Source organism: Lutjanus erythropterus, chromosome 8, assembly GCF_056507025.1.
Source record: "Lutjanus erythropterus isolate fLutEry1 chromosome 8, fLutEry1.hap2, whole genome shotgun sequence".
In the NCBI taxonomy this organism is placed as follows: Eukaryota; Metazoa; Chordata; class Actinopteri; order Lutjaniformes; family Lutjanidae; genus Lutjanus; species Lutjanus erythropterus.
In genome coordinates, this window is record NC_139324.1 from 11,163,467 (window position 1) to 11,184,825 (window position 21,359).

The window sequence follows — 21,359 nt, forward strand, 5'->3', positions numbered from 1 at the left end:
CTTAGAGTTGCCATAGAGTTGTTGTCTAAGTTTTGTTTTTACATGTAAGAGAGAAAATAAAAAGAATTTGTTGCTACTGTTCATTGCATTAAGTCTCCTTTTTAAACACCACTAAGTTATGGACATGTGGTACTGAGACAAAGACCCAACAATATCATCATTCCATCGAAATGTTTCACTGAAGACATCGCCCAACCCGAGCACAAACCCTCTATTAACCTTCCCAGTCTGTGGTGTATCACAATGTCCTGACAGAAAGATGAGCATGTCTTTTTTTTTTGATGTTCTGCGTTATTGACCAATAAGAGCACAGAGCACTCTCCAACTATAAACAATGGCACGGTGAAAGATGAATGATGTTGTTGCTATGAAGCAGAGCTGTGAAAAAAAAAGGTCCCAGTTGGCTTTTTTCCTTTAAGACATTTCTGAACAGAAGACGTTTAGTGTTACACACAACGCCAATGTTTTCTCAAATTCTTGTTCCTGTTCCTTTCTGATGACATCAAGCAGGTCCTGAAACATGGCAAGCTGTGATTGGCTGGGGACCAGCATGTGATCTGTCATGTTTCTTGGCAAAGACACAACAATAATTTAGGACTCTATAATCACTTCATCTGACACAGTCAGAAATATTGAGTGGTCTGAGCCCAGCCTAAGGCAGGCTTCCCATTAACCCCGTATGTCAAGTAGAAATCTGGCTCAAGTCTCCAGAGAATGAACAAACATCAGTGCATTGTGGCAAAAACAACTGTGTCTATCTTTTTTGGCTGATACCATTAAACTCCCCAGACAGGTTTTCTGTTGTATTAAACACACTGAAGTGGCATACCTCACCTCTGTTCACCCTTTGCTGTATTTTCTGCTTTGGTATTGAATGAATAATATCTACTCTTGGGCAAACCAGGGGATCAATACCAATTTCAGATCCATTTGGCCACAATACAGTCGCATGCCCAAATACTGTGACCTCAGCTCAAGCTGCAGACGGATTGATCTGTGACAATCAAATTGTCGAGAAGCAGCACGGTAAATACAATGAATAGAAGACTGATCAATTCCTGCAGCTCTGAGACGCTGTGTTTGACCTTGACCACAGAGGAATTAGAGCAAACAACTGCTGCTTCAGCGATGATGCAGGATACAGTATGTTTCAATTCATGTGAGCACAGTCATCGTTTATTAAAGACAGCCAGACTGAATGATGAATCACTTCATCGTCTGCTGCTGTGGAAAGCTATGCATCATGCACTGTGATGTATAGTGAAGGCTGGTCGCATAAGTTTTATGATTTGTCTGTTAATATCATTATAAAGTATATGGTATTCTTGTTACTGGGTCTTGTTTGTCTATGTGTGTGTGGGTTTGTGTATGTTACTCATTAGTTATCAACAGTGTTGAGGGTAACTCATTTTAAAGTAATGCATTAGTTTTGCAATTCAAATCTTTAGTTATTTAGTTACGTTTTAAAGTATTTCATTATTGTTACTATTTTGCCACATGTCCACCACTGCAAGAAAGCTTTCAGCTATGAACAGGTACATACATACAAGTATGAGGCGGTGACAAATCGTTGGTGTGTGACAGGTTGGGAGTGAGACTGGGCTGAATTCCCGTATTGGAAAATATTTCAGATACTGCACAGAATGCAATTGAGTACGCAATTCTATGCACTGATCCAATACAATTTAATTTCCCGCAAAACTGGATCCTGCTACTTCCCACAGAATCACGCTATTTTTTTCCCCAGGATGGCAAAGTCACGTTTTAATGCATTCATTCCTTTTATGTGTTTGTTCACATTTTACAAAGGTCTAATCCTGAGCCAGGCCATACAACAATGATAGCAATCAGATTACATCCATACAAGGTTAGTAGTATACAGCTGTTAAAAAATAATAATAATATTAAAGCAATATCAGAGGAGAGGGAATGCTGTTGTAATGAATAGCAGCACAGATGTGATTGGGTCATAGGACACAAGGCTGTAATTGATTTTATACAACAGTTCTACTGGTGCTATTTATTAGTTAACAGCAACAAAACTGTATTCAGCTTGGTTTTCTCAATAGACGTGTTCATATTTTTTGAGACTCGCCCTGGTGTGGGCCAAACAAGCACACCGATGGTAGCGCTTGAAAAGGGTTTACCAACCACACAAAATATGTGCATGTAAGCACATGATCAATAGGTCAAGTGCTGGTAAAAATGCTTGTATCCTACTGTGTGTACACTGTCAGAATAAAAACTGTGTGACAGCAACCCCACAGTAATAAGGCCCAAACCATACTGAACAGGATGCCTCTCTTTCATCCTGTCTCGACCTGTATTGTCAAATGCTCAATTCTGATTGGTCAATTACAGCATTCTAAGGTCTGTTATTTCTTTATAGGAGACGGTTGCTATGAATAGCAGAACGTTGCTATGGACGTCGTTCTGATCGACTCTGGTGGATCACATCCTGTGATATCAATCCGTAGAAAGACGCCTACACTCTGCGGCAAGAAACCGTTAGTGTTCTGTTGCTCCATTATAAAAAAAAGGAATACTTTTTCAATATCAATTTTAATATATTTGGTGAGAACAAAACGTTGGATTCATGGTTAATGGCTGATCAGTCCTCAGTAAAGAAAAGAAGAGGAGAGGAAAACAGCGCAGGAAAGAAGGAGAGGTGAAAAGACACAAGAAGCTGGACAACAAGGAAATTGACAAAATTGAAGAAGACAGACATGAAGTAAATACTAAATGGAACATGGTATGGGCCATGACTGTGAAATGTTCAGATTAATGTGAATTATCATGCTAAGTAGGCTCATCTTTGCTACGGAGTTACCATTGCTATGGACGCAGTTCCAACCGTAGAAACTAATGGCCTATTTTTTCATGTGGAAGCAATGAAATCTTTTCTAAATCAATAAAAATCATATTTAAATCATCATTTTATGTCAAACTTTTGATTTCTTTATTAAGCAGCCATGTAGTAAGTGGGACCATGTAGAGCTCCCTTACTTAGAACACATGTAAAGTGATGCATGCAGTTAAAAGTCCCAGTGTTGTTTCTCTCTATATCAGCTCTCATGGAATGTCTCTTATCCAATCAAATTGCTTAGTCAGGCCTAACTCTTCTATAAATGGATCATGTATCAGAATTGGTTTCAGGAAGGAAATAAGGTATCAGACCATCTCTAAAATTCCCCATGATCAAATCTCTTTTTTTTTTTGAGTAAATACTCCAGCGTCATCCAGTGCTCCTGTGGAGAGGCTTTATAGCCTTGTCCCGTCTCGTCTCGTCATAGGAAGTTACTATCCCACACAGTGAAACATTTATCGTGCATTATGAAAAGGGTAAACTAGAGAGAACATTGTTTTGTTGAATGTACGTGATTTGAAAAGCCTTTGCACTTCTATTGTCCGACAAGCTAACTGCTTCAGTAGTTGAATGATGAACCATGATGTGCTGTAGTCTATAGGAGGATTGCTTTCATAGAGGCAACTGTGTAATATGCCTCTGCCCAGTTCACTGTCAGATTGTTGGCAGGCAAAACAGCAGCACAAGTGCCACCTGTTCCTGCAGTGTCCTACAGAAAGTTATGACAGATGCCACACACCAAGATACTGCACACTCCTCCTAATAAAAGCTGTAGTTTGACTGACAACTGAACAGATTTTATTTTGACACAGAATAATAAATAGAAAAAGAATAAGAAAGAGCTTTAAAGGAGATGCTGCATCTGTCATTCATGTAATTAGCCTGCAGAGTTACATATTATGGGCTGTAGACAAGGCTGTACAATAACAGTAGAGTCAACATATTCAAAAGGAGACATACAGTAGGTTACGCACCCTCTGGACTATATCCAACATGCATAAGGAATCGAAGAGGGATTTTTGGTAACGCAAAAGTGCGCCTCAGTACATAAGAATATAATGCGACAAGTTACTTTTTAATGACAGTGAAATTGTAACATTTGGCACAAAGTTGCAGGAGAGATGTGATAAGGAGTAAACAAATTCACATTCAGACATGAGGAGAGCTGTCCAAGGAACATCTGGAAGCTTGGCAGCTTCACTGGGGCAGCTGGGGATTCCTCTCTTGCCCAAGGGAACTTCAGCAAGGAGGGAAGTGAAATACATGTTAAAATTTGCTGACACAGATGTAAAGAGCCAGATGAAAGATTCGAGTCAGACTCAGTCAGCACTGATACAAAGACTGCTTCACTTTTTCAAAAGTTCTGAATCAGCCATTCAGGTCCGTCATAAGTAATGTGAGTGTGTGTCTGTGTCTGGTCTGTCTGTTCTTTTGGAGGGCTTATGAGAGGAAACAGGAACACACAGAGGAAGTCTACACAGAACATCAGCCTTTTTTGGTTTTGTAAAGATAGTGTTTCTCATCCAAAGGCACTGTTTGTATATTTAACGCTGCTAATCAATATTTTTTAATAATAAACAAGGGGGAAAATGACTGTGAAATATGAAAGGGCTTACTCATAGTGACATCATCTGACTCTGCAGTTACCATCAGTGCTTTAGCTTCATCGCTCACTTTTATGATTTTACAGCCCTCAAACTTTACTGTTTTTGTTCACTCTCAACCCTCACTATCTGCACTAAGAATGAGAGTCACAATCCCTGTGAAATGGCTCATTTTACTATCAGGATTTGATCCATTCGATCAAGTGGTCTGCAAGCCCATTGGCACCTAATGGACCCTGAGACGCTGAGTCGGTTAGTGCCCGGGTTCAGGCCTTTTTTATGACCATGTTCAGGTTGGCTCATCCAATTTCTCTCCTTTGATTGTGCACAAACAGGCTTCACGCAGAGCAATATTGTTCCATTATTTATATTATGAATATTACACATATGCATTTTGTTCACTAGTATCACAAGTGACAGTAACTGCAAGAGCATGACTAATATTATTTTATCCCTTTCAAGTTAGCAGAGGGCTAGACCGGAAGTTTGCAGGGAATCAGGGGAAAAAGTTAGAGCATGAAAAGTTCACAAAAGTTTGTACTGTTTTGAGAAAATGTGCATTTTGGAAGAGTTTTGATTTAATTACCACTATAAACAATAAGGTTCATGTGCAGCACAGAGAAAGCTAGAAATTTGTGAGTGTGTTTTGGGGAATGTTTATTTCATTTGCTGCTGGATCACATAGCTTGATTATATACTCTACTGTTTATGCTTCTCTGGAATGGACAGTCGATACTTTTGTAGGCATAATTGTTGGTGGCACTGTTAGTTAAATTTACAAATTAGAGTGTGTATTTGAGCCATTGACTGTAAATAAAGATGGATGGCACGGCTCCACTTCCTCCCAACTGTACAAATCTGAAGCCAAAATATCCCAAAAACAAGCGGTGCCATCTTGTGCTAATGATGTCACTTGGAGCCAGAGTCTGACCCACTCAATTGCACACAGAGTTCAGCTGTCAATCATGGAATTAAACCCCCTTTCATATAATCGAATAACTAATTCCAAACAAAATGATCAGAAAAATTAACACTTGATCCCATCTGTACAGCACGCCACTAGTTTCAGTGAAAAAGCCCTGTAACAGCAGACAGACAAAGTTAGCAACTAGCTGGTAAACACAGTGGAGCATTTTGCAGCTAAGGAGACAGATATTTTCCTTAGGAGTTGTAATGTGGCCAGAAACATGAATCCAAATGAATGCTAATGTCGCTCCGTGTCTGCTGGATGTGTAAATAGGCAGCTGTTTGCTAACGCTATACCCATAATAAATTCATAAGCTGCTAATATGTAAATATTATGCCCTCAAACTTGTTGTATATTTGCAGAGCCTATTCATTTTTATTAGCGTCATTATAACCCGTGTCGTTTACAATCAGGTTCGCTAGCTAGCAGCCTTCTCCTTCTCTTAGCATTAGTTCTGTTGATCAGTGGAATAGTGTGACAGTCTCACTGTGAACTGTTTGTTGGACAAACAGATAATAACAGGCAGTTTCTTATAATATCATTCTTTGTCCACAGTGTGATACAATGAATCATTTTTTCAAATCAACAGGATCTGACACGTGAATCCTTCTAAATCAACTTATTGATGATAGACTGCATTATAGGTAAATATCAGTCAGATGATATCAGAGCTGAGGCAGAAAGGGTTTATCTCAGCATAGCAGGGATCTCACAACATACATCCACTCATCCACATACACACAACAGTGGATATACAGTACACAAATCCATACGCACACACACTCGGCGTCAATCTCTGTCACTGTCTTGTATTATAAAAGGCGGCGTGTTGTGGCTGATGGATGAGCGGCACTGGACTACAATTGATTGAAATGTACAGTTTATGTACCGTCTTAAAGGTCTGGGTGAGCAATTTGTTGCCACGCCTGCCATTGTGTGACTCTCCCCTTTGATGAATTTTAATCACCCCCACACCAGTGTAATCAATAAACCATTTCATGGTATCCACACTAACATGTAATTCAGCCCCCTCTCCCCCATCACCCCTGCACAGACTCAAATCACTGCTGCCACACTCTCCTCAAATGAATGACTGTGTGCTTCCAGTCCAGAGGAAATAGCAGAAAATACATCAACAATACATTCATACATTGTCTCTGGCTCTGCCTTATGTTGTGAAAAGTCACAAAATAGGGTAATATATTATGTATCAGGAAACAACAGTACATGGTAAAATTGGAAATATGAAATATGTTCTGTATATGGATTTCCAAACTATGTTTTGTAAATAGCCTATATAAGAGTGTAGCTAATAGGAAATCGAATCGTCTAAGATGAAGGTAAAGGTGAGGGAAAGTAATTTAGTTTTATTAATTTTTTGTATTATTTACAGTGTAGTTATTTATTAATATGTTTTAAAGCACAGGTGTCAAACTCAGACTGGCTTGTGGCCACTGATGGTATTGTCATGTAGTGGGGGGGTGGGGGGCTTCAATGTCAAGTACTGCAAGAAAGCACAATATTCCTGAAAATTGTTTCACTTTCTAACATATTTTAAAGGAAATAGGTAATTTCATCCAAAAATGAGTTGAAGTGAGTTGTTTGCGCCCGGCCCCTCCTTCCCGGACTCAAGGAAGCTCAGGCAGGGTGCAGGAACACTGCAGGAGTGCAAGACAAGAGCAGGATTGTAATTTGGCAATAAAAGGCATAAACGTCAACTGTCTGTCAATGTAAAGTTAAGTTTGTTATTCTGACAACAAAAGCCCACTGCTCTGAAAATACACACACTATTGACTTTGAGTTAAGTGGCTGCCTGCCTTCTGCCTGCCAGACTCCATTAACATATTGCTTAATTTAAATGTAAAAAACATCCACTCCTTCTAAAAGATTACTTAAAGTCAAACAAACACAGTGGACATGAGGCATTCATATGAAATGGGCAAACAAAAACAGTTGTTCAAGCCCAGAATGGAGATTTCAAAAGGAAAATAATGCTGGCTGTAGTATTGTTGTTGAAGAAGTCAGCTTTTCATCTCAGTATGTTCTCTTAATTTCTTGATATCATTAAAATCATGGTCATTTTATGGTTTAGTACAATAAATATATTTCTCCTATAAGTTTGGTGATGCTGGACAAGATAACAAGCACATCATTTCTCAAAACAGTGGCAACCTGAGAAAGAGTTTAAGAATATATTTTTTTTATTGTACAGTGGACAAAGTGATGATTCTAAAAATCACTTAAAAACACTGGATGTTGTTAAATGTTCAGGTAGTTTATACCTGTCTTGCATGAGCCATGCTGAACTCTCCACTGCTACCTAGCTCCACTTATAAGTAATGCAAGTTTTACATATAGTATTAACAAAAAAAAGAGAACTTTGTATAATGGAAAACGTGTGGTCAAGTTATGAAATGCAGGACCACCTCTGTGTTTGTCATATGCAGCATGTAAACCAGAATCTGTATCCGCCTCAATCTGTTTGACTGGCAGTAATAGGATGGGGTCAACGAATTTAAATCAATGAAATAAATACAGCACTGTCCATCACCTGCTGATGATTGACAGATACAATGAGATGTCTGTGATACCCCAGGCAGTGATCCACTCAAGGTTAGCAACCTTGTAGCTCACGTAATCTGAAGTGCACCTGAGAGGTTAAATATTTCATTTGGAGCCACCAATGCTGAGTCTATGACAGGAAACCATCCATGCAGGAAATTCCAAATAACCTTGAGAAGCTTACCAGAGCTTATGACTAATAGATACACAGAGTGAGACGGTGCGCAGCAGACAAATAACAGGTGAAAGCACACACACACCTCTATACCGCCTCTTTGTATTGTCAATACAATGCTGTACATGATAAACAACCCAACAGACAGATTGTGGATGCACATGTTTTAGTATGAAAAGACTGGAGTTGCTGCAGGACAGCATGATGCGTGTGTCCATATCAGACATGCTATGTAACCCTGTTATGTCTATGGCAAATATTATATTAAAGGACCTCACAGTGGGAGGAAAAGGTCAGACAAAGGTGAAATGGAATAATATGCTGAATCCTCTCCAGTTCTACAACAGTGAAGGCTGTTTCATGTATTTCCAGATTAGACCTCCAAGATAGAAACGCTTTTCTGGTGCTTTGACTGTTTTCATCCACAGCAATAAGCCCAGTGTTAGAGTGAAATGGTGTGATGTTTCTGAGCATCACTGTGAAAGATTTTCTTGCTGTCGTCCATGGGGACTGTCAGCCATCGACACCCTAATCACTGATCAGCAGAGCCAGACCACACAAGCCGAGCTGTCCACAAGCAGAGCAGAACAGATGATTGGCTCTGCTATTTCTGTGAGCAATGGACCAGAAACATCTACACTCAATCCTGAATGACCAGCAGCTAGCGTCTGTGTTTCGAAAGGCTGTTTGCTGGCAACAAGCAAGATAATGCTGTAAGTGAAGAAAACAGAATGCTTTCAAACAACCAAGAATGCATGTGTATGTACACAAAAATGACTTACGTGACCCTGAAAAACAAAACACTGGACAGAACATATGAACAAATAACACACTGACATTACAGAAAACACACCAGCTATAAACATATTACAGAACAATAACAATTGAGAAAACTTGGTACCTCTGTCAATGTTCTCTTCTTACTTTAAAAGCAACACACATCTTAAGTTATCTTAAGTTATCTACAAAAAACAGCCATTTTTACAGCTTTGTGGCAGTGCATTTTCCAGATGATCCAGTGGCTTTGTAAATGGTTTGTTTGGCAAAAGAAACAGGAGAACTGCCTCAGCTCATTAAGGAGCACTCATGAATAAAACCTCACCCTAACCCAGCTAAGGCATGTTGCACCAAAAACGAGGCACTGTAATATGTGTTGTGATTTGGTCCAGTAGGTTTCGGTCGTATAGTAATCAGTGCTAGATAGGCCCTGGGTGTCGGTACCCAGCCTGACACCGACTTATTCAGTGAAGATTCAGCAATAATTTTAACTCTAATAAATGTGGAACAGGCTAACAAAAACAGACATTCCATGCAGTGATTTAAATTTCAAAGAAGAACATATTGGCTGTAGCAATGTTGCCTTTATTTACATTTAGTATGTTTCCTTAACTAATTATGGACTAATGGTTAACTAATGATTAACAAATGTTAACTATTCATGATCTAATGGTTAACTAATGATTGACTAATCCTGAACTAATAGTTAACTAATCATTAAGTAAGTGTTAACTAATCATGAAGTAGTCATTAACTAATTACGAGTCCACTGCACAATCGTCGAGCGACTCATTGGGAAGAATAAATTCCAGTGCTTCCTCGCTTGTATACCTTTGTTTAGCCATCTCTTGTGTTGTGTGTTGTTTTCTGTCATGCTAGTGTTGTTTTGTAAGTTTGTTTTTATGTAATCCATTCAAAGTTCCAAAAATTATGTTGACTGAGCAGATATCATGGAAATACATAGGCCTGGACATTTTCAACCAATCAAGACACAAGGGATGGGATTAAGCATCTACAACAAGTGCCAATTTGGCTCAGAGGGAGGTAGTACATGTGTGGCCTTTCTGAATAAAGGCTGTAGAATGCAATGACATATCCACATTTACTGTGGAGCCCCTGAATGTCCAAATAAGATGTGTGCTATACCACTGAACAGCTGAGAATCTCAACTTTTCATGAGTTTTTAAAGCATGTGGATAAGACTAGCAGTTCAGAAGTTCTCCTTTAAGTTTAGTCAGATTTTGAGTTCAAATCTGAGCTATCTGAAAGACCACTCTGTGACAAATCCAAGATGATGGAAGTGCATCAGAGCAGTATGGAGGACAACTCAAAGAACACTAGTCCATAGAAAGATGCTCAAATAATTTGTCGGCTGGCTTTTTTGGGGGAGACTTCTGTTCATGCAAAGTTGGAATTTCTCTTGCTTCCACACTGGAATTGGAACCACATTACTGATGCCTATAATTTTACCACAGGACCCTACGGTCTTGTTTGTAACACAAAAGCAGTCATATCCTTTGAATCAACAAATAAGATGATTTTGTACATGCAAGAATAAAGTCATGAACTTCACCAATTCTTACAAGACCCTAAGAAATTGTATAGTACATTTATGTCCAGTAGCTACTTATCCTAGCTTAGTACAAACAAAAGAAGCAGGAGGAAACTGCTAGTATAGTTCAACCAAAGTGATGGGAAAATGAACACTTCTGTTTCTGTTTTATTTGTAAAGCTCTTTGTACTGTGGTTAAATTGAGCTCTTTACTTGCTTCTTTGAAAGAGGAAATGCAAGCTATTGTGGCTCATTGGTCTAGGGGTATGATTCTCACTTTTCGTGCGAGAGGTCCTGGAATCAAATCCCGGACGAGCCCTTGATAAGAATAGTGTGTGTTCCACAATTCTTTAAAATAGTTTTAAGAGGTCTGAAGTAACTGCTCCTTCTCCGAAAAACAGACTCCCTCTCTATCTTGTCATCATTTCACCCCAGGCCTTTCAGAACTAAGTCTCAAGGAGCACATCAGCCATCCAGTCTTTGTGCTAAGGTAGGCTAAACAGTTCCTGGACGGTCAAGTACTTGATATTCACCTCACAGTCAAGTCTCTCTTTTTCTGTGTCTTTGGATGAGAATCTGGTTGCAACACACACGATTCTTACCAAGAGTTTGTGCGGGATTTGAATGCAGGACCTCTCGCACCCTAAGCAAGAATCATATCCTAGACCAATGTGCCACAACACACACCATTTCTTGTTTCAAAAAATGTTTTGAAAGAGATTCTAGACATCAAGTACTTAATATTCACTTTACAGTCTTGCAAGCATTGCCACAGTCCTTGACTTCATTCTAGCGTGTTGTGTCAGTGCTTTGAAAGCCTCACAGGATATGACTTGTTTTTTGTTTCAAGAAAAATGTTAGCAATAAGCCTGGAGGTAGGGTAAACTTAAAGCTAGAGCAACATCTCGAGTTTATATTGTTCTCATTAGTAATTCAGCCTTGCCACAATTGAAGGATGTAGTTGCTGCATGTGATGCACTTCTGTACTCAAAATACAGGATGTGCTTGAGACTTAGTGCTGAAAGGCCTGGGGTGAAATGATGCCAAAATGGAGAGTGAGAGTCTGTTTTGGGGAGAAGGAGATGATACCTCAGACCTTCAAAGGATTTGTTCATGATGTAACTATTTTAAAGGGTTGAGACACAAACACTGTTTTTATCAAAGGCTCATCCAGGTTTTGAACTCTGGACCTCTTATACCCTAATTGAGAATCATACCCCTGAACCAACAAGCCACAAAAAACACAATTTCCTGTTTAAAAAAATGATTGAAAAGAATCCATTTTAATCACGATACAAACAGCTGTGCAAATAAAATGGAAACAGAAGTGTGGATGTTTCCATTGCTTTGGTTGAACTATGCTAACAGTTTCCCCTTGCTTCCAGTCTTTGTGCTAAGCTAGGCTAAAAAGATCCTGGACATTTACGTACTAAACAATGGTTTTAGGGTCCTATAAGCATTGGTGCAGATCCTGACTTCATTCTTGCATGTACCAAATCATCTGCTTAGATTCTTCATAGGATATTACTTGTCTTTTGTTTCAACAATAACATTAGCAGAAAGCCTGGAGGCAGGGTTAACTAGCTAAGCTAGACTCACACCCCAAGTTTCTGTTGTTCTCATTAGCAGGACATAGGTCTTGCACCTCATACAGTCTTGTACTTCAAATCCAGGATGTCCTTGAGGCTTGTTGGTCCAAGGGTATGATTCTCACTTTGTGTGTGAGAAGTCCTGGGTTCAAATCCCAGATGAGCCCTTGACAAAAATAGCTTTAAGTTTACCCTACCTCCAGGCTTATTACTAGCATTTTTCTTGAAACAAAGAAACAAGTCAAGTTCTGTGAGGCTTCCAAAATGCTGATTTTCCACACACTAGAATGAAGTCAAGGACTGTGGCAATGAATGCAAGACAGCAAAGTGAATATCGAGGACTTGAATGTCCAGGATCTGTTTAGCCTAGCTTAGCACAAGGACTGGACACAAGGGGAAACTGCTAGCATAGTTCAACCAAAGAGACGAGAAAAATAAGCACTTCTGTTCCCATTCCGTTCGCAAAGCTGTTTGTATCGTGATTAAATTGGACGCCTTCAAGTCAATTTCTTTTTTTTCTTTTTTTTTTTGGAACAGGAAAAAGTGCGCTTTGTGGCTCGTTGGTCTAGGGGTATGATTCTCGCTTTGGGTGCGAGAGGTCCCGGGTTCAAATCCCGGACGAGCCCTCAATAAGGACGGCTTGCATGTCTCAACCGTTTCAAATAGTCCTGTCATAAAGAAATTGCATAGCTGCTGCTCCTCCCCAGAACAGGCTAGTTCTGTCTTGGTATGGTTGCAGCCCTAGCCTCTCAGAACTAAGTCTCCTGGATTTGGAGTACAAAAGTGCATCAGACGCAGCACTTATGTCCTTCAATTGTGGCCAAGCTGAATTACTAATGAGGCCACTAGAAAGTCGGGACGTTGCTCCAGCTTTAAGTTTACTCTACCTCCAGGCTTATTGCTAACGTTTTTCTTGAAACAAAGAGGCTTCCAAAATGCTGATTTTGCACACACTAGAATGAAGTCAAGGACTGTGGCAATGCTTGCAAGACAGCAAAGTGAATATCGAGGACTTGAATGTCCAGGATCTGTTTAGCCTAGCTTAGCACAAGGACTGGACGCAAGGGGAAACTGCTAGCATAGTTCAACCAAAGAGACGGGAAAAATAAGCACTTCTGTTCCCATTCCGTTCGCAAAGCTGTTTGTATCGTGATTAAATTGGACGCCTTCAAGTCAATTTTTTTTTTTTTTTTGAGGAACAGGAAACAGTGTGCTTTGTGGCTCGTTGGTCTAGGGGTATGATTCTCGCTTTGGGTGCGAGAGGTCCCGGGTTCAAATCCCGGACGAGCCCTTGACAAGAATAGTTTAAGTGGCGCAACCCTTTAAAATAGTTCTAATGAGTAAATCTGAGGAATCTGCTCCTTTTTGCCAAAACAGACTCCCTCTCAATGTTGGTGCTCATTTCACCCAAGGCCTCTCAGAGATAAGTCTCAAACTCATCCTTGATTTGAAGTACGAGACTGTAGCAGGTGCAACAGCTATGTCCTTCAGTTGTGGCCAAGCTGAAGTACTACTGAGGATACGAGAAACTTGGAGTGTGGCTCTAGCTGCAAATTTACCCCTGCCCTCCAGGCTTTTTGCTAACATTTTTCTTAAAACATAAGACAAGCAATATCCTATGAAGCACCTTAGAAAATGGTTTTGTACACTCAAGGAAGAATTCAGGAACTGCGCCAATGCTTAAAAGATCTAAAAACCATTCTATAGTACGTGTATGTCCAGGATCTCTGTAGCTTAGCTTAGCTCAAAGACTGGAAGCAAGGGGAATCTGCTAGCAAAGTTCAACCAAAGTGATGGGAAAATAGGCACTTCTGTTTCCATCTTATTTTCAAAGATGTTTTTCCCGTGATGAAATTGGGCTCTTTCCAATCATTTTTTGAAACAGGAACTGGTGTGCTTTGTGGCTCGTTGGTCTAGGGGTATGATTCTCGCTTAGGGTGCGAGAGGTCCCGGGTTCAAATCCCGGACGAGCCCTCAATAAAGACGGCTTGCATGTCTCAACCGTTTCAAATAGTCCTGTCATAAAGAAATTGCATAGCTGCTGCTCCTCCCCAGAACAGGCTAGTTCTGTCTTGGTATGGTTGCAGCCCTAGCCTCTCAGAACTAAGTCTCCTGGATTTGGAGTACAGAAGTGCATCAGACGCAGCACTTATGTCCTTCAATTGTGGCCAAGCTGAATTACTAATGAGGCCACTAGAAAGTCGGGACGTTGCTCCAGCTATAAGTTTACTCTACCTCCAGGCTTATTGCTAACGTTTTTCTTGAAACAAAGAGGCTTCCAAAATGCTGATTTTGCACACACTAGAATGAAGTCAAGGACTGTGGCAATGCTTGCAAGACAGCAAAGTGAATATCGAGGACTTGAATGTCCAGGATCTGTTTAGCCTAGCTTAGCACAAGGACTGGACGCAAGGGGAAACTGCTAGCATAGTTCAACCAAAGAGACGGGAAAAATAAGCACTTCTGTTCCCATTCCGTTCGCAAAGCTGTTTGTATCGTGATTAAATTGGACGCCTTCAAGTCAATTTTTTTTTTTTTTTGAGGAACAGGAAACAGTGTGCTTTGTGGCTCGTTGGTCTGGGGGTATGATTCTCGCTTTGGGTGCGAGAGGTCCCGGGTTCAAATCCCGGACGAGCCCTTGACAAGAATAGTTTAAGTGGCGCAACCCTTTAAAATAGTTCTAATGAGTAAATCTGAGGAATCTGCTCCTTTTTGCCAAAACAGACTCCCTCTCAATGTTGGTGCTCATTTCACCCAAGGCCTCTCAGAGATAAGTCTCAAACTCATCCTTGATTTGAAGTACGAGACTGTAGCAGGTGCAACAGCTATGTCCTTCAATTGTGGCCAAGCTGAAGTACTACTGAGGATACGAGAAACTTGGAGTGTGGCTCTAGCTGCAAATTTACCCCTGCCCTCCAGGCTTTTTGCTAACATTTTTCTTAAAACATAAGACAAGCAATATCCTATGAAGCACCTTAGAAGATGGTTTTGTACACGCAAGGAAGAATTCAGGAACTGCGCCAATGCTTAAAAGATCTAAAAACCATTCTATAGTACGTGTATGTCCAGGATCTCTGTAGCTTAGCTTAGCTCAAAGACTGGAAGCAAGGGGAATCTGCTAGCAAAGTTCAACCAAAGTGATGGGAAAATAGGCACTTCTGTTTCCGTCTTATTTTCAAAGATGTTTTTCCCGTGATGAAATTGGGCTCTTTCCAATCATTTTTTTGAAACAGGAACTGGTGTGCTTTGTGGCTCGTTGGTCTAGGGGTATGATTCTCGCTTAGGGTGCGAGAGGTCCCGGGTTCAAATCCCGGACGAGCCCTCAATAAGGACGGCTTGCATGTCTCAACCGTTTCAAATAGTCCTGTCATAAAGAAATTGCATAGGTGCTGCTCCTCCCCAGAACAGGCTAGTTCTGTCTTGGTATGGTTGCAGCCCTAGCCTCTCAGAACTAAGTCTCCTGGATTTGGAGTACAGAAGTGCATCAGACGCAGCACTTACGTCCTTCAATTGTGGCCAAGCTGAATTACTAATGAGGCCACTAGAAAGTCGGGACGTTGCTCCAGCTTTAAGTTTACCCTTCCCTACCTCCAGGCTTATTGCTAACGTTTTTCTTGAAACAAAGAGGCTTCCAAAATGCTGATTTTGCACACACTAGAATGAAGTCAAGGACTGTGGCAATGCTTGCAAGACAGCAAAGTGAATATCGAGGACTTGAATGTCCAGGATCTGTTTAGCCTAGCTTAGCACAAGGACTGGACGCAAGGGGAAACTGCTAGCATAGTTCAACCAAAGAGACGGGAAAAATAAGCACTTCTGTTCCCATTCCGTTCGCAAAGCTGTTTGTATCGTGATTAAATTGGACGCCTTCAAGTCAATTTTTTTTTTTTTTTATGAGGAACAGGAAATAGTGTGCTTTGTGGCTCGTTGGTCTAGGGGTATGATTCTCGCTTTGGGTGCGAGAGGTCCCGGGTTCAAATCCCGGACGAGCCCTTGACAAGAATAGTTTAAGTGGCGCAACCCTTTAAAATAGTTCTAATGAGTAAATCTGAGAAATCTGCTCCTTTTTGCCAAAACAGACTCCCTCTCAATTTGGTGTTCACCCCAGGCCTTTCAGAACAAAGTCTCAAACACTTCCTTAATTTGAGGTACTACAACAGTTAAATTCTTGAATTGTGGACAATTTGAATAATAAACAAGTCATGTTCTTTACAGCACCTAAGGAGATGGTTTGGTAACATACAAGAATAAAGTCAGGACTGTGAAATAAATAATTCCCTTGTAAAATATAATACCGCCAATGCCTCTTTAAATGTATGCAGTCTAGTGGTATGACAAGGCTTCAGGAACAAAACCGAGTAAGGAAGGACAACTTCAGACATGTTTGCATTTAATCTGCTTTCTTCCTAGGCCTTGATGCGAGCCACCCAGCTCATTCATAAACCAGGCTGTATCTCTCTCCAGGATCAAAGCGCATGGGCTCCGCTGACCTTCAGCGCACTCAGCACGCCCAAAATAGCTCCTTCATCTGGCTTCAGTAGTGAGAAATGAAAGACTTGCCTCGCACCGAATGCTCTTTTAAATTACATACTACGAATCATTTCTGAAGAGCACAGGGTCTTTTATACACTATGCATATGATTTCCCTGTTAATGTATGTGTGCAGGCAACTGGTGTTTAAAATCTTCAAACCCAACAAGTGCATTTTCTGCAGTGCATTTCAGTACTTTTGGTGCTGCTGCACATACAGAATAAATATTAGAGAACAGTTGCACCTCTTATTACAGCAAAGTGGACCTTAAGATACTACTGGCATAATACATTAATTGGCATAAATCCAGGACAGTCATGTCATATACAGTACAATTCTTCTCCACAGTCCCATGACCTTGATCTGTTAGTTTGTTTGTGGTATTTTTTTTTTGCCACAGGATTCTGGTTGAGCAAGATAGAGTGATATGTGGCTTTTATGATGGTGGACTGTCAGAAAAAGGCTGAAAACCAATATATATGGGTATTTAGTGGTGTTGTTTATTGATTCAGGTATAAAAATTTTGACATTTTAATGCAAAGTATTTCAATTCTACAGACTGGAAGACATTTACTCACCAGGGTTTTCTTAGTTTTGCTCTCCTATTACAATTTTACAAGTGGTCAAGAGCATTTTCACCATAGTTATGAAAAAACATCTAATTTTCATACATATTTTTGTCCAAAACAGGGAAACTAAAGTTTAAAAAATATTACAATACAATTACAATACTTATACTTATTATGTATATTATGGTACAAAGAACCCTTATTGAAACCATTCATTCAAAAGGTTTTTTGTTTGTTTTTTTGATGAAAGGGGTTCTGAATTACACCTTCAGTCTGTCAGTACTGTACCGTTGTAGATGCTAAGCATCACTTCTCATTGAGTATGAGTATGAACTACAAAATAGCAAACACAAAACAAAAAAAATATGTTAACTGCTAGGCCAATTCAGGGTTATAAAGAGGTTTCCTTCTATCTTATCAAAGTATAGGGTCAACACTAAACTGTGTTAGTGAGAAGTCATCTTCTGGGACTGCCCAAAAATACCAAACTACTGGCAAGAAATTAAAGAGGAGATTAATTTGATTCTGGTTTTAGACCCATTTTGATCCATTTTGGATAAAACCCCAGAGAATTATGACCAAAACCAGAAATGTTAAATAGAAATCCTACTTCAACCTCAACGACCTATATTACATCAGTGGAGAGAGTTATAATAACCGCTAAACCAAATTTAAAAACAGAGGTCTTGATGGTAAAATGGAGGCATATGACAATTTATCTCTCAAAACTTCAAAATAATTCATATAATTTGAAAAACTAAGAAAAAAAAAAAAATAAATAATAATAATAATAATAATAATAATAATAATTATAACAATTAGTTTTTTTCCTACTTATTTAAAATCTGAGGATGGAAATGAGGATGTCAAATGACTTTGACTTTCTTGTTAATGTTTGGTAGATGTCTGCATGAATAGAATGTAAATGGTGGGTCAAATTACTCTGTTGATTTGGTTTTAATGCTTTATAGTATAATCTGTTCTTACTATTGTTATACAACATTTCTTTCTTTTTACTTGATTGTTTCTTGTTGTTCTTGCAATAAAGTGCATTGATTCAGATCAGTATGAGACATTTCAAGTGCCTATTCAAAGCTGCGCCTACAATGAACAAACCAGCTCTAGGTTGTTCTGTTTCTTACAATAACAATAACAATATCAGGAGTGCGATTATATGTAAGTTACACATAAGTGCAAGGCTACTGGAATACAGTAATGATGAAAAGAATAAAACCTGCACAATGTCTCTTAACCGTGATTTATATTGGGAACATTTTATTACATTGTCCTCATGTCAAAAAGGTCTCTTTGACGCCCACATGACATTGACTGAGAACCTTAATTTTCTACCCATAAGGATGTATCAGCATATTTCCATTAAAGAAATGAATAATCTCAGATTGACTCACTCAGAGTGTGCTACAGGCTGGATCAAGGCTATGTACTAATTAGCCTTTGTTTTAGCAGATGGCTCCAGTAACATCAGCTCCCTCACTAATAGCAGAAAATACTCATGTGCATAATATGTGTGTCTGAAAATATCTCAGGGACATTTTCTCTCATCTGCCTAGCACAAAGTAATGCAGCGTAGTCAATTGTTTTTATACTCTGAGGGGAGTCGTGATTATGAGCCTCTGGTGATGGAGGGCTATCATCAATTGATTGAGTCAACGTTCAAATACTCGACCTAATGTCGTTGAAAACAATAGGCAATTTACAGTGCCATTAGGTCTGACTGACTAAACAAATGATGTGAGACACTGTACTACAGTATGATGAATAAACCTGCCGTTTGGTTTCCATCCCCGGGCTTTCTGCACGTCATTAAGGTCACTAAGGTAAAGTTGACTGTCACAGTTTCAAAACGACATTTTGGCCTCAAAACTGTGCCCGTGCCTCCTCCAAACCACCACTGAAAGGTCAAGCTCTCACAATTCCTGTGGCTTAGCACTCAATTAGTTGAAAATTGCCTTTTGTCTGCTGGGAGCAGGTGATAATTGCTGTGGGTCACAAGTGATAATTGCCAGCGAACCCCTCCGAGCCACTGCCTATTAAAAGGAGTTATTTAAATCACATCACCTTTGGGGTACTTCTCTCTTTTATGCGTGTCTTTAATTGGGGAGCAGATTTATGAAACTTTTCCTGTCACCTGGTCAGCTAAGACCTAATGGTTCAGCAGGGAAACTCTCTTATAAAATCTCTTATACACTTAGGAGCAGTGAAAGATTTTGCAAAGTGTTGGACAAACTGGACAAGCTGTCCCTCAAAGTATATAAAGTCTTATATTAATTAATGCAAGTCAAGCCATCAGTCATAAAGATATCCCATCTCAGATAACATCTGAAACACTAAATTAGCTGTTAAAAAAACACTCTCATTTAAAGTGGCTACACCACTCCACAAACTAAAGTGGGCACATGGAGAGCAGTTTTCTACTAGTGAATTGGTTGATTTGTCAAAAGCCTTGATCTTTGTGTTCTCATCTTTAAGGCTCTGCGAGTACTGAGCTCTAATTACTAACTCTATGTGGCACATAAAGCAAAACTTCAGGAGGAAGGTAAGAACATAGAAGCACGGTAATGATACAAAACTTTAAAGAAAAATAATAACGTGAATATTCTGGGTAAAAGCCTGGTATTCATCTGCACATTCTCAAAATCTGTGGTTCCAGAAGTTCTGTTACTAATCTGGTTGGCGAGCAAACACACTAGCAAAGGGAAGCTGGCATTAGACAGACAAAACAACGAAGGCACTGTGCCAGACTTCCAGCACAGGGGCTGTTTTAGCACCCTATCTACCAGGGCTGTTTCTAGCTTTTTAGGGGCCCTGTGCAAAATGTTGTTTTGGGGCCCCAGTGTTGTGAAACTATGGTGGAGGGATTCCAAATCCTTTAAGGTGGTCCTGGGTCATGCATTTAACCTGTAATGCAACAGTCTGGTGTACTTTAAGAGGAATAGAGGAAAAACTCTTAACATCTTTTTTTCTCTCAAATTAAAATCAAACATCTCAAGTCAATCCCGGCAATTTAAACCTACAGGAAAGGATGACAAATAGGAAACACTGGGGCTCCCTTATATAAAGAAACTCCTGAAACCTTGCTGGATTTACAGAAAAATGTTAGGAACAAAGCTGTGAATGACCATTATGTAACTATGGTTTAGATACACTACTTCTTTTTCCACATGCATAATTACATTGAGAGCAGAAGTGAGCGGTCACTACTGCTGAATTGAGACAATAACATTTATTCTATTTTAAGTCATACGTGTTATCATTGTTGTGACGTGTGACAGAGCTTCTCCACTGATCTCTGGACTTACATTACACTGCTTGGGGCCCCGTTGTGGCTTCAGGGCCCTGTGCAACCACACAGTCAGCATATATACGGCCCTGATTGGAATAAAAGAATAAGAATAAGACTCAACTTGTACGAAGGGACCTTTTCTACAGAGGCTCAGAACAGACAAACTAAACACTAGCTCTAGATGTGGGAAGTTTCATGGCCACTTTAGTTACTCCAACACACTTGGGAAGGTGAGACAAGATATTTGCAATCTGCAAGCTCACCACTAGATGCCACTAAATCCTACGCACTGGTCCTTTAACTGCTGGTGTGACCAGGCAAAGCTTGTGATTTGGGCTTACAATTTTCACATAGTTGCAGAGGTACTAAAATGAGACTGCTTTAGAGAAAAAGACACCCGAAGGCGGGGGCGAGTCTGACGTGAGCAATCTTAAAATAGGCCTCATTTCCTCATCACACTGAGCCCAAAGTGAGGAAAGGCTGTAGAGAAGTCAGGAAGAGACAGAGGGTGTTAAGTACAGCAGAAAAGTAAAAAGAAGAGCAGAGAGGAACACAATGGGGATGGAAGGTGAAAAGAACAAACAGTCATCAGAGCAATTAACTGTGTGTTTAACAGCCTTGAGAGCCATATTCTAGGGACAACACCCCTGGGAAAGTGCCAACTAAGCCTTTTCTAATTATCACAACTGTAAAACAGGACATCTAATCTGTAGCGGAGGATCGCAGAGCCGGAACTATCGACCCTCATAAAGTTTCCCAATACTTACTGACTTATGACCCAAAAGTAGGAATAAAATATATGTTCCAACTTTAATTACTTAAATAGTACACCACCAGAGCCAGCTTTAACCCTGAGTACAACA

General features: G+C 39.9%; 1 protein-coding gene and 6 non-coding genes across 7 annotated transcripts in view; 6 read left to right on the forward strand and 1 right to left on the reverse strand.

Annotated features, from left to right (window-relative positions):
• The window catches only part of dpp10 (dipeptidyl-peptidase 10 (non-functional)), a 292,988-nt gene that overhangs the window by 210,928 nt on the left and 60,701 nt on the right, over positions 1–21,359 (reverse strand). The gene's annotated exons all lie outside the window — the stretch shown is intronic.
• trnap-ugg (transfer RNA proline (anticodon UGG)) lies at positions 12,647–12,718 on the forward strand. The gene has a single exon. It is a non-coding gene; the product is annotated as a tRNA-Pro (tRNA).
• Positions 13,312–13,383, forward strand: trnap-ugg (transfer RNA proline (anticodon UGG)). Its single transcript has one exon. It is a non-coding gene; the product is annotated as a tRNA-Pro (tRNA).
• trnap-agg (transfer RNA proline (anticodon AGG)) lies at positions 13,995–14,066 on the forward strand. The gene has a single exon. It is a non-coding gene; the product is annotated as a tRNA-Pro (tRNA).
• Positions 14,659–14,730, forward strand: trnap-ugg (transfer RNA proline (anticodon UGG)). Its single transcript has one exon. It is a non-coding gene; the product is annotated as a tRNA-Pro (tRNA).
• trnap-agg (transfer RNA proline (anticodon AGG)) lies at positions 15,343–15,414 on the forward strand. The gene has a single exon. It is a non-coding gene; the product is annotated as a tRNA-Pro (tRNA).
• trnap-ugg (transfer RNA proline (anticodon UGG)) lies at positions 16,014–16,085 on the forward strand. Its single transcript has one exon. It is a non-coding gene; the product is annotated as a tRNA-Pro (tRNA).